This window comes from Silurus meridionalis, chromosome 17 (assembly GCF_014805685.1).
Source record: "Silurus meridionalis isolate SWU-2019-XX chromosome 17, ASM1480568v1, whole genome shotgun sequence".
NCBI classification, from domain to species: Eukaryota; Metazoa; Chordata; class Actinopteri; order Siluriformes; family Siluridae; genus Silurus; species Silurus meridionalis.
This window is the reverse complement of record NC_060900.1, coordinates 10,546,776-10,560,580: the sequence shown is the minus strand read 5'-3', so window position 1 is coordinate 10,560,580 and position 13,805 is coordinate 10,546,776. Positions and strand designations below refer to the sequence as shown.

The following is a 13,805-nucleotide window of genomic DNA, read 5'->3' as shown; positions in this document are numbered from 1 at the left end:
AAAGACACCTGTCCACCCCATACAATCAGTAAGAATCCAACTACTAACATGGCCAAGACCAAAGAGATGTCCAAAGATACTAGAGACAAAATTGTACACCTTCACAAGGCAGGAAAGGGCTACGGGGAAATTGCCAAGCAGCTTGGTGAAAAAAGGTCCACTGTTGGAGCAATCATTAGAAAATGGAAGAAGCTAAACATGACTGTCAATCTCCCTCGGACTGGGGCTCCATGCAAGATCTCACCTCGTGGGGTCTCAATGATCCTAAGGAAGGTGAGAAATCAGCCCAGAACTACACGGGAGGGGCTGGTCAATAACCTGAAAAGAGCTGGGACCACCGTTTCCAAGGTGACTGTTGGTAATACACTAAGACGTCATGGTTTGAAATCATGCATGGCACGGAAGGTTCCCCTGCTTAAACCAGCACATGTCCAGGCACGTCTTAAGTTTGCCAATGACCGTTTGAACTTTTGGGTCATAATTCCACTAAACGTGTTTGGAGGAAGAATGATGAGTACCATCCCAAGAACACAATCCCTACTGTGAAGCATGGGGGTGGTAGCATCATACTTTGGGGGTGTTTTTCTGCACATGGGACAGGGCGACTGCACTGTATTAAGGAGAGGATGACCGGGGCCATGTATTGAGAGATTTTAGGGAACAACCTCCTTCCCTCAGTTAGAGCTTTAAAGATGGGTAGAGCCTGGGACTTCCAACATGACAATGACCCGAAGCACACAGCCAGGATAACCAAGGAGTGGCTCTGTAAGAAGCATATCAAGGTCCTGGCGTGGCCTAGCCAGTCTCCAGACCTAAACCCAATAGAGAATCTTCGGAGGGAGCTCAAACTCCGTTTTTCTCAGCGACAGGCCAGAAACCTGACTGATCTAGAGAAGATCTGTGTGGAGGAGTGGGCCAAAATCCCTCCTGCAGTGTGTGCAAACCTGGTGAAAAACTACAGAAAACGTTTGACCTCTGTAATTGCAAACAAAGGCTACTGTACCAAATATTGACATTGACTTTCTCAGGTGTTCAAATACTTATTTGCAGCTGTATCATACAAATAAATAGTTAAAAAATCATACATTGTGATTTCTGGTTTTTTATTATGTCTCTCACAGTGGACATGCACCTATGATGACAATTTCAGACCACTCCATGATTTCTAAGTGGGAGAACTTGCAAAATAGCAGGGTGTTCAAATACTTATTTTCCTCACTGTATATATATATATATATATATATATATATATATATATATATATATATATATATATATATATATATATATATATGTGTGTGTGTGTGTATTTACCTTTTTTTAATAGTGCATTAATTATAATAATTAACTGGGATCAGTTGTTAAAATGTCTGCCTGAGGAATGGAGAAGGAGTGTAACCAGTAACTACAGGGGAATCAGGGAACATTGATCAGTCACACCATGAAGTTATGGGAAAAAATGATAGAAAACGGGCAGAGAGAAGAGGTAACAATCTGTGAGAAACAGTATGGAGGAAGAGCACCACATATGCATTATTCGCCTTGAGAATGTCGATGGAGAAGTATAGAGAAGGTCAGAAGGAGTTGCATTGTGTGTTTGTGGATTTAGAGAAAGCGTACGACCGGTGCCGAGAGAGGAGTTGTGGTATTGTATGAGGAAGTCAGTTGTGTCAGAGAAGTATGTGAGGGTTGTGCAGAACATGTATGAGTACAGTGTGCCAGCAGTGAAGTGTACAGTAGGAATGACAGACTGGTTTAAGGTGGGGGTTGGATTGCATCAAGGATCGTCTCTAAGCCCTTTTACTGTTTGCAGTGGTGATGGACAGGTTGGGGACAAAGTGAGAGATGCAAAATTGAGATGGTTTGGACCTGTGCAGAGGAGAGACATAGGGTATATCGGTAGGAGAATGCTGAGGATGGAGCCACCAGGAGGTAGAAAAAGAGGAAGGCCAAAATGGAGGTCCATGGATGTGATGAAGGAAAACATGCAGGTAGTTGGTTTAAAAGAGGCAGATGTAGAGGACAGAGTAGTATGGAGACGGATGAACCGCTGTGGCAACTCCTAATGGGAGCAGCTGAAAGAAGAAAAGAATTGGTAAAATGCTTGAGTTGAAGTCAAGTCAAATTTATTTCTATAGCGCTTTTCACAACAGACATTGTCTCAAAGCAGCTTTACAGAAATCAACAGTCAAGGTAAATGTTGTTTTTTTTTTTTTTTCCTGATAAGCAAGCCATGGCAACTGTGGTAAGGAAAAACTTCCTTAGATGTTATAAGGAAGAAACCTTGAGAGGAACCAGATTTTAAAGGGGAACCCTTTTTTTTAATCCTCATTTGGGTGACATCAAGAGTGTGATCATAAATCTTGAAACAATACAGAACACTGGAGTGTGAGAACTAACATGAGCACTGGAGTGTAAGTAATGTTCTTTCTACAGTCTTATACAGTCATTATGGTTATAAAACTAGAAGCTACTGAGCCACTCATAAAATAGCTCAACATTTGCGATCATCACAGATCCAACACCAGCTTCTCCATGCCAGAACCTTTAAACACTCCAGGAGGTCCAATGTCAAAACTCCACACATGAAGTGGGATCCAGCTGGCACTGGTACGTCTCTGGGTGATACGGGAAGTTTGCGAGTTCCGCATCTAATTCTTTAAAGGTCCATAATCTTTATGAGGTGGGATGTGACTGGAGCTGGCCAAACCTCAGGATGCCTTGGGATGGGGAAAGAAAGAGAAGCAGTGGAGAGAAATTAGCGTAGCTGCTGTTCATGATATTAACAGCACAAGTTGATAATGTGCATTTGATCAGAAACATACTGAAAACTCATATGACTTTGAGTGTACCAAAAATCTTACCCTTTTTATTGTTACACCAAAATGGAACAACAGTCATTTCAATTAATCTCACACTTACTATCTGTGCATAATATTAAATGACTCGGGACTGTAAAAGTGGAGGTTAATAACAAGGCATTGATGGGTCCTTACTAGCTGAGATAATAATCATGATTCAAGCATGATTACATGTTGACAATTAACCATTCAGGTTGCCTTCCTTTTAATTTAATAGTTTTGCTATCTAAGCATTATTTCAGGATATGGGAATATTGAGAGAATTAAGTAAATTGAGATTAGTGAAAATAGGATTAGTATGAAAAAGCTTCAGCTTATAAAGCAGCATTGGCAAATTATGTATAGTAGATTTTTGGTTTAATTGATAAGAATAAACATTTTTAAAGAACATCATTATAATCAAAGAGACAAAAACATTCCCTTATAAATTTCAAATACATTTGAACATTTCTATGATGTTGCACCAAGTGCAGATTGTTATTAAACAATAAGTAATGAAAATTGTTGTTCAAAATGTTTTGAAATCATGCATTTAAAAAATATATCTAAATTGTTACCCATTTAAATATTGAAAACAATGTTTTATGGTCTTTGACTGCTTTTATGATTCAGTAAGTTTACTTCACTATTTATTTTTTGGACACCTTTGTACTTTCACATTTTCAGACCAGTCTTGTTACGTTTGAACTTATTTGGTGACATGATCAATATTTTTTCTTCTAACTGCACACCTTTTTCAGCCCATCAACCGATTTCTTGTCATTGTGTGGCTTTTTTTAAACTAAGATTGGTGTATTATTTCCTGGCTCTCACTCACTACAGACCTAGGCTAGTTACAAAGCTAACAATGTAAAAGGCAGAAGGCAACAAAATGTATGGCTAACGTGGATGAAACAAAGGGACTCAGCAATGTAAACATGACTTAAAACAGAGACATTCATGATCACCTGATCGTCATCGTCTTTACCTTGCTTGTGTTCTATATGGTAGTTGTTAAGCCTGGGTAGATTCATTGGGTAACAAATTTAAATATATATTTGTATGAATATATTAATTTGATGTAAGGTCCAGGTACCAGTGTGACACTAAAACAGGTAGTAGTAATGGCTGCTTTTTATTTAAGTACATGTCAGAACCTGTACTTCTTTACTTTAACTTGAGTGAAAAAGTGTAGTTAGAGATGTTTACCATAGTCTTTTAAAACATGAGTATCTGTACTTCTACTAGAGTGAAGTATGTGTGTACTTTTGCCATCTCTGTTTATAGATTTTCTCTGTGTTGGTACCTTACCTGCCACTATCATCCAGTTCCACCACTTTCTGAATTTTGTCGGAAGAATGGGTGAGGTGACACCTGAGATACTGGAAAAGCCCAAAGCGGGACTGTTTGCCCATCTCCTCAGACAAGCACCTTTGGGATAAGAGATTGGAACACTGCTGAAGAACATTGGAAAGAAACAAATTAATGGAAAATCCATCACTTCATCCACACCAAAATACCTTTGCAAATGTTGTTTGGTTCATCTGCCATTTCTTTTATTTAGAAAAAAGACAGTTTGTTTGAAATATTTTGGAGTATACTTCCACTGTTCCAAAACAAAATGTGAAACGATCGGCAGGTTTTATACCCTATACCCACAATTCTTTCACAGTTATTCCTGCATTAGAGCACGATATGAAATTATTTACTTACTTAATTGTTTAAAAGAACACAACTTTTTAAAATTGCTTATAGTGGTCTATTTTGTACCTATTGTAATAAATAAACTATTAAAGTGACTTCATAGACTGTTAAAATGTTATGAGACTAAAATTTCAAAACTAAATATTGTGTAGAAGTGTTTATGCCTGTCATACAAGGATGTCAACTTTGACACAGAATGAATGAGTGCATGGCGCTGACACGTGCATGGTTGCTTATGATTTTGGAATGACAGAATGTTTAACAGAGAAAGACATTCACTATGAATAAAATCTTTTTACTAGTTTTACTAATATCATATTGAATAGGCATAGTCTAGTATGTTTAAGCTAGTGAAGACAAAATTTTACTTGTGCTGCAGGTTGCAATCAATGTGTCAGAAATGTCTTTCTTGTCCATTCTCTTTTTTTCTCTTTTGGTAAGATGATAATCCATGCCTGAATCTCTGATAGACTGCAGTATGATTCATTTAGACAGTGACTGACTGCACATCCAATCTGCTTCAGCACAGTAGAAGTGGCTTATTATCTCTTCTATATGAGATGCCTGCAGCCTCTAGAAGTGGTTGCGTCAGCTGGCTCCACTGCAAAAACCACTGTGAAAGTAATCAATAAGTGTTTGTCTCTAGTCCTTTAGGCTATTCCGTTATGACATTGTTGAAAATTAAGCTGGCAGATATTAATAATAATGAAAAAAATGACAATGCTGAGTGACAGATGGGGATGGATTTTTGGAAGAGAAATAGTATGTGTTAACTGTGCAATTCCTATAGATTGATTCAGTAACAAAAACAGTTGTTGCTACTTCATTTAATTTATTTTATTGTTCTTGAATATATATATATATATATATATATATATATATATATATATATATATATATATATATATATATATATATATTACTACTGCAACTTCAACTGTAGCTCATTCAGGTTATAAATATTGTGTGAGATTTTACATTTCTCCAATAAGTTTCTTGGCTGAAACATTTGTTTGTTATCAATTAAAAAAAATACCAAATTACATTTTCTTACATAAATTAAAGGAGATATAGATTTTATTTGTCAGTGCATGCTGTTGAAATACTTTTTTCCATTGTCTATTTTTATATTTTTATTTATCTTCAGTCTAACTTTTACTTTTCCTAAATTTCTGCTGTGTTTATGGCATATAATCTATATCTGAATTGCATCATACTACCACTACTATAACTTACAGGCCTAACTCCCTGAAAACATTTCCATTGTAATAGTTTTGTCCTATTGTAATTTTTTTTTACCGTACCTAACCTACATGGCAATCAATCGCTGTGAATTTTCAGTCAGGAAGTTTTAATTTCTTAAAAATGAATACATTAAATAAAATAAATAAAAAAAACAAATATGAAATTATTATTATTATTATTATTATTATTATTATTATTATTATTATTATTATTGTTTAGTCTACTAGTTAATTTATCATTCTTCTACTGCACCAACTTTCACTTTCCATTGACCTTCCAAGAAAAAAGTGCATAAAAAATGTGATGATTCGAAAATGGTTTTCAAAGTTAAGATATTATGCTATGAATTGCTGACTTTAGTGTCGCTGTATGATGAAATACTATAGATGATAGTGGTAACGCTAATACATTAAGGTAAGAAGAGAAGTAAAAACATATGGCTCATCTCTAGCTTGAGAAGTCAGCACTTTTTGGAACTTTAAATAACTTTATAAAGTCTGGGTCACACTGGTGCATATAACTCACTCCCATAAGTCATTGACTCTATTTTCCACCATTATATTAATATCCAGCTTTGCAATACAGGCCACTGTGGAAAAAAGCATTACAGGGGATTAGGATATTTAAGAAAATTATATCAGCAAAGGTTTTCAGCCAACCAGAAACAGCTAAATTTATCTCCTAATCATGTTTACAAAAATTATGATGTTCTCTACTCATTGGGGTTAATCTCAACTAAAGGACAGTTTTAATGCATTGTGCATATGCTTTGAGTATACTGGTCATGGTACATTAATTTTGTGTTTGAAACCATTTTGAAGGAATGTACCCTGGATGAAGCATGGATTAGACATGTTTATTCAAAGCTTTTTTGTTATATAGCTTGCCATAAGATATACATTTCTCTGTAAACAAATATATTGTATATGCCTGCAGCAAATGGGTCGAAACCAACCAAACAGCACAAATCTGTTATACACCTTTATTTTTAATTGGCAAAGATAGTGAATTTTAACAATATCTACCACTTAATAAAACAGTGTGCACCCAAACTAGTCAAGTGTGGTATAAAATAATTTGTACAGTTGACCCCAGGCACTTTACCACCTCTTCTCCCTGCAACGGCACCACTCCACTGCCCTTCCTCTCATTTACACACATGCAAACTATCTTACTCCTACTGACTTTCATTCTCCTTCTCTTCAGCACATACCGCCACCTCTCCAGGCTCATCTCAACCTGCTCCCTTCTCCAACCACAAATAATATCATCCCACCTCCACCTTGACCCAGTCTGTTGTTCCTTCTGCACACTTCACTGCTGTCACACTGTTCCAATACATGTCCTGCACCACCCTCACAAACCTCTCTGCCATACCTAACTTCCTCATACAATACCAAAACTCCTCTGTTGGCACCCTGTCGTATGCTTTGTCTAGATCCAAAAACACACAATGCAACTTCTTCTGACCTTCTCTATCAACATTCTCAATGCAAATATTGCATCTGTGGTGCTCTTCCTCTGCATGAAACCATACTGTTGCTCACAGTCTTGTTTTTTCAGGGAACTAGGGATGCATATGTAACCTAGAGACATTCCCTTTCAGGAACTTAAGTTGTGTCAACAATGCTTTGGGAACGACCATCCAATCATGCGACGCTAACGAGTCCCTGCCTATTGTGGATGGTCAAAGCTAGACCACAGAACAGAGGAGCCAGTAGTGGCTCTAAAACAGAACAGAGGAGCCAGTAGTGGCTCTAACTTTTTCCACAGCTAGACCACAGAACAGAGGAGCCAGTAGTGGCTCTAAAACAGAACAGAGGAGCCAGTAGTGGCTCTAACTTTTTCCACAGTTCCTGTGGACATACGCCAGTTTGGCTTCTTCTGGTTAGGGGCCTGGAAAGGAGGAGGATAGACTGCCTGCAGAACAACTGGTCATGGGGGAACCAAGGGCACCTTAGGTACATACCCTGCTCTAGGGTAAAGAAAGGCACTGGCCATGCCTGTTGTGAACTCCAGGAGGGACCGGTCCACGAAGAGTACTGGCTGTAGAACCTGGACTATATGTCTGATGGAGGGACCACCTCGATGACATCCTTCCTCAGGGGAGTGTTTACCTCTTGTTCCATTCCCAGAGCCTGCGCAGGTCCCACTCTGAGCCAGCTTGCAAATGAGAGCTGGACAAGGCAGGTGAGGAAGGAGAAAGGGACAAGCCCGTCTCCAGACCCTCTGCCAGGTCCATCTGTGAACTAGAGCACTCGCTGAGGTGGAGCAGGGCCAGAACCATGAGGAGTGAGAGCACCCCCTGAAGGAGTGCTCTGCGGGAGCGAAGCGTTCGCATAGACATGCGAGAACTATGCGCAGAATAAGCGAAAAATATGTGCAGAATATTCACAGAATGTGTGCAGAATATGCATTGAATATGCGCAGAATGTGAACAGAGTGTGCGCAGAATATGTGCTCACAAGGAAGCAACACCCGGGCAGTTTTTTGCTCAGTCGGACCGATTGCTTGCTTTTATTCTTAGATATATATTTTTTTCTAACATTTTACCACTTACCAAAACCTGTAAGGGGACAAACACACACAGAGCACTTCCTGAACTAACAGAAGCAAGCATAGGTGCCAACTCTCCTAAACACCTCCACGCTTCTACTGGTATGTCATCTGGTCCAACTGACTTTCCAATCTTCATCCTCTTAACAGTTTCTCTCACTTGCTCCTTACTAATCCTTCACCATCTCCACATCATCCAAACTACTCTATCTCTCCTTTTTCTCATTCATCAGCTGCTCAAAATACTCCCTCCACCTTTTTAACACACTCTTCTTACTAGTCAACACACTTCCATCTACATCCTTTATTGGCCTAACTTGTAGCACATCCTTCCCTGCTCAGTCCCTCTGCCTTGCCAATTGGTAAAATTCCTTTTCTTTTTCCTTAGTGTCTTTTCCTTTTCCTTTGCCACATCCCTCTTCACCTGCTGCAACATCTTGTATGCCTGCCTACTTTTCTCATGTCTCCACTGATCCCAATTCTGTTTCGCTAACATATTTTTCTTTATAATTTGCTGCACTTCCTCACTCCACCACCACGTCTCTTTGTCTTCTCTTCTTTTTCCTGATGTCACACCATGTACCTTCCTAGCTGTCTCCCTTATCACTTCTGCAGCAGTTAGCACTTTACCTTTACAAATTCTACTTTGTTTTTACATTCTGCTATGGCAGATGGCCCTCTTACCCATTGTACAATGATTTGCACATCTCTTCATTTGGTAGACAGGAGAATTAATGGAGGAATATTAATGACTAGTATTCATCATGCAATCATCCAGCTACTGCTTTCACATTTTAGTATCTCATTTTCCTTGTTGTTTTTATTTATTTTACTAGGTTAAGTTAAAGAGGTTTTTGAAGAACTGTATTCTGTTTGGTCTTCCTTCCTGTACCTTTTCATCAGGTTCCCAAAATTTCTTCATTCATCTTTTTGTTGACAGACAAAATGTGTTGGTAGATTAAGTATCCTATACAATTCAGCATTTTCTCTGCAGATTCTCAAAGCTGCAATAGAATATTGACTAAGTCATTCTTAATTGTTTCTTACTCAGAGATTGCATTAAAAGAAAGCAATACAGTAAGAGTGTAGTGGGTGTACTGGGAGTTGAAGGGGTGATGATAAATGTCTGTAAGTGGGTTGTGAGATGGAGGAGAAGGAAAAATTCCAGAGTGAGTTAGATAAGTTGTGGGAGTAGTGGAAGCCAGGTTGAGGGAAGAGGTGACCATCAGTATAGTTTCAAGCCGAGGAAGAGCAAAGCTCATATAGAGAAGCTCAGGAGTTGCATTGTGTGTTTGTGGATGTAGAGAAAGTGTACAACAGGGTGCTAAGAGAAGTTGTTGTATTGTATGAGGAAGTCAGGTGTGTCAGAGAAGTATGTGAGGGTGGTGCAGAACATGTATGAGGACAGTGTGACAGAAGTGAAGTGTTTAGTAAGAATGACAGACTGGTTCAAGGTAGAGGTGGGATTGCATCACGCCCATTCCTGTTTGCAGTGGTGATGGACAGGTTGATGGACGAGGCCAGACAGGAGCATCTATAGACTATGATGCTTGCAGATGACATTGTGATCTGTGGTGAGAGTAGGGAGCAGGTGGAGAAGAGCCTGGAGAAGTGAAGGTACAAGAAAAGAGTGCAGGCAAGGTGAAGTGGGTGGAGAAGTGTGGCTGGAGTGATGTGTAATAGAAGTGTATTTGAAAGAGTAAAAAAGAAAGATTATAGGACTTTGTGGACACCTGCTATGATGTACGGTATGGATACAGTGGCATTGACTAAAAGACAGATGGTGGAGCTCGAGGTTGCAGAGTTGAAGATACTGAGATTTGAATTGGGAATGACAAGGATGGACAGGATTAGAAATTAGATTATTAGAGGGGCAGCGCATATAGAATGTTTTAGAGACAAGGAAACTACAATATTAAAAAATTTGTGTTGTCTTGACTGTGTGCTTAGGGTTGTTGTCAAGTAGGAAACAGAACCTTCGGACCAGACTGAGGTCCCGAGCACTGAGGTACAGATTTGTATTGGGAATATCTCAATACTTTGCTCCATGCAGCTTTTCCACAACCCTGGCCAGTTGCCAAGTCCCTGCTGCTTCCATCATGCTTTACTCTTTTTAATAGTTTTGATTGGACATGTGATGAGTGGTGCCTGATTTTGTGCAGACATTACATTTTGAATGGATGCCAAGTTCAATCTGGGTTTCATCAGACTAGACAATCTTGTTTTACACAGTCTAAGAGTTTTTCAGGTGCCTGTTTGCAAACTCTAAGGGATTACTCTAAACTCCTAAACTCAAGGGTTTTGCACTAAAGAGCCTTCCATCTATGCCATAAAGTCAAGATTGGTGGAGGGCTGCAGTGATAACTGTCCTTCTGGAACATTGAACACTATCCTATCGCCACACAAGATCTTCGGAGCTCAGACAGAGTGACCATCAGGTTCTTGGACACCTCTCTTACTAAGGCCTTTATTCCAGATTGCTCAATTTGGCCAGGCAACCATCTCATGGTTGGTTGTCCTGGCTGTGCCTCACTTCTTCTATTTGACAATTACTAAAGCCTATTATATATGCATATACAGTGTATATATATATATCTATATATCTCACACAAAATGGAGAAAAGAAGGTGAGTCAATAGGGAACAATATCAAAAACTCTTAATAAACTGGCACTAAAAAAAAAATCACTTTGGACATACTTGCCCAAGCAGAAAGAGTCTGAAGGATAGACAGCATTTTGGGTCATTATTCTTCCTCTAACAGTTATAAACTGTAAAAGCGTGATGCGGAAATTATGATAAATGAAAATATATAAAGTAGTTAGTCAACAATGAGAATTTTTTTTGTCAATCCACCCATGGCTGACAAAAAAAAAATCTTGTCTGAATGAGCATAAATTATACATATAAATATAAATTATAAATATATACATAAATGTATTAAAGGCTCACCGCAAAAAATGCTGAATAAAATTAACAGTGAATTCTTATCAGTTGTTTAATTGAGAGGCATACTGCTTGCTGATTATAATGGCCAATTGATAGGTCATTGTTACTGTCTCTATCATTAAGACAGAGCACCAGAGGGGGCTTCCTCAGTCTTGTATCTAATTTACATTTTTTTTTTTTTTTTTTTTTTTTTAATCTCCTACAAAAGGCAAAGACATTCTTGTCCTTCTCTATGTACAGGCATAATTTTTTCCCCCCTCAAATGAAAATGCAACAATCATTTATGTTTTCACAACAAGAGAAAAAATGTGAATTATTCTATTTGGGTAAAATTCTTCATTTTTCATTGTCAGCTTAAAACATTATTTTATACATGCCAACTGGTTCAGACATTTTGTTCTCAATTATAAATTCTATTAAATGTAATTTATATAATTAAATAAAATGTTATTTATTATACACACACACACACACACACACACACACACACACACACACACGCACACACACAGTCAATAAAAAACATTATCCAATAATGCTACATTTACTCACCACATTGAGACCCGCTATTATCATTATAAAAGCAAAGAAATAATAGTATTAGTAATAGTAATAGTAATAGTAATACAAAGACAAAGCCCCTGGAATGGTAAGTACTCCATTCCAATGCTGATTATTATTGTAGCTATGTGCTATAAAAGAGAATTTAAACAAACCCAGTAAGCTAAAAACATACTTGTCTGTTATAACTGAACAATGTTATCGTTGAGAATGACTATTTATCTCATGCTCACCAAGTTGGGATGCACATCTGGCAGTGGGTAGTTAGTGCAATTATTTATGATTTCCTCCAAGATTTAAAAGCTCTTTGCCAAGCCTTGTAATGCACTAACTGATTGCAGCTCTAATGTAATTAAGGAGAGATTATGATGTCCACGTGGCTCACCAGATGGTGGCATTCGCAGTGATGGGGGGAGCCACAACTGGCACACCACTGCACAAGGGCAGTGAGGCGCAGCCAGTCGGAGAAAGTCAGACCTCCTGCCAGTTAAAGGAATGCGTGTGCTCCAGAGATGATAGATAGATAGATAGATAGATAGATAGATAGATAGATAGATAGATAGATAGATAGATAGATAGATAGATAGATGAGAAATATTACAGTAATTAAGGATTTGTTTTTACATGTGCTTCACCTTGCAATATTGTGCTGAATCTTCATTAAGTACTGAAGAACAGCACAGTGTTTCTTCAGTCATTAGTTGTGAGTTTTACAATTTTACAATTGTTTACTCAGATATTGTAAAAAAACAGAAAATTAATAAAAAAATATATATTTGAATTATTTAAAACAATTACACAATTGACAACAATTAACTAACATTAACATAATATGCTTGTATTACATAAAATAAAGAAAGTAAAAAGTATATATATATATCTGATTAACCTTGTACATGTTATATTAATGTTTTAGGTTATAAATTGCCTAATAAAAGAAGATAAAGATAGTATCAATTTATAACCTAAAAAAATGTATATAACCTGTACAAGGTTAATTAAACCTGATCAGTTTAATTACTTTTCTAGAGGAGATGTCCTGCCATATAAACAACTATATGATGAATGCAGTAAACATTTGTGTTTTCACAACAAGAGGATAAATGTAAATCAGTCTGTTTGGATACAATTAATCTTTGGGAATAGGATGCTGTGTAAAACGTCATTAAAATGTAATAAGAAAGAATGCAATGATTTGCAAATCTTATAAATGCATATTTTATTTACAGTAGAACATATAAAAAATTATCAGGACACTGCCATTAGAAAATAGATAGAGAAGAGGTGTATTTGTTGCAACAATGTTTGTCAGTATTATGTGTCAAAGTACTTACATGGGTACATAACACTGACATAACTGCTATGACAATAGGTTTCCGGCTAGAGAGTGCCTCAGATCATCACACTGCCTCTTGGCTGGGTTGCATTTTTCATAAAATTCATTTTGGTGACATCTTTTCCCAGGTAAGTGATGCTCCTGAACATTTACATGATGTAAAAGAAAATATAATTAACCAGAACATGCTATTAAATATATGTCATCCAACCCGATGAGTGATTCATCAGAATGTTGGATAAAATCTTTGCTTTAAACTACACACAATTGAAGTTGCATGAATGTAGACAGATTACTGGTAACATCACATCTGATACACATTGAGTCACATTAAAAACCCTGCATCAGCAGGGACACACATACTAACAGGAAGTGATGTTAAACAGATTAAAATAAGAGTATGCCATACTAGAAAACAGGAGCTAACAAAAGGTGTGCAGTGTGCAATGTAAACACGCAGTTGTCGGAAATTATTTCATAGGCCGAACGTTCCCGACATATCAGCTGGGACTTCCAGTATCAATGCTGTAAAATAATCCTTTCAAAGAATTCAAGAAACCGTGAATGAGAAGAGCAAAGTAAAGTTTATTGCAATAAACCACAGTCAACCTGAGA

At 37.5% G+C, this 13,805-nt stretch overlaps 1 long non-coding RNA gene across 1 annotated transcript; it reads right to left on the bottom strand.

The window, feature by feature from the left end:
* Positions 1 to 2,495: 2,495 nt before the first annotated feature.
* On the bottom strand, positions 2,496 to 12,223 carry LOC124400373. The gene is made up of 3 exons (XR_006928373.1): positions 12,088 to 12,223; positions 11,846 to 11,859; positions 2,496 to 4,297 (listed from the first exon to the last, which is right to left on the bottom strand). It is a non-coding gene; the product is annotated as an uncharacterized LOC124400373 (long non-coding RNA).
* Positions 12,224 to 13,805: the final 1,582 nt, after the last annotated feature.